General features: G+C 31.7%; 1 protein-coding gene across 1 annotated transcript in view; it reads left to right on the top strand.

Moving 5' to 3' along the window:
- LOC107871636 (putative UPF0481 protein At3g02645) overlaps positions 1–306 on the top strand; it is a 12,231-nt gene that overhangs the window by 10,380 nt on the left and 1,545 nt on the right. The window lies entirely within an intron of this gene.

Below are 306 nucleotides of genomic sequence, written 5' to 3'. Positions count from 1 at the left end.
CTTAACAATTTGTTAATACAATTAACAATTTTCAATTAATTAAAGAAAGAAAAATAATGGAAGACATGAACTTTAGCAGTGGAAAATTTTCCAAATTGTTAATACATGAACTTTTCGGCGAAAGTTCTAGCTATGATGGAAAACAATCTTGTTAACACAGAAGAGTGGCTGGCGAGGTTAGCATTAACAATGTATCAACAATTTGATTTAGGTGGAAAACTTTAGCAGTGGAAACAATCTTTTTTTAGAAATCAAATTCTGGTCGCCATTGATTTCGTCTTCAATGGCGATTTACGATGATGAAGG

This window comes from Capsicum annuum, chromosome 5 (genome assembly GCF_002878395.1).
Source record: "Capsicum annuum cultivar UCD-10X-F1 chromosome 5, UCD10Xv1.1, whole genome shotgun sequence".
NCBI classification, from domain to species: domain Eukaryota; kingdom Viridiplantae; phylum Streptophyta; class Magnoliopsida; order Solanales; family Solanaceae; genus Capsicum; species Capsicum annuum.
This window is presented reverse-complemented; position numbering and strand designations above follow the sequence as displayed.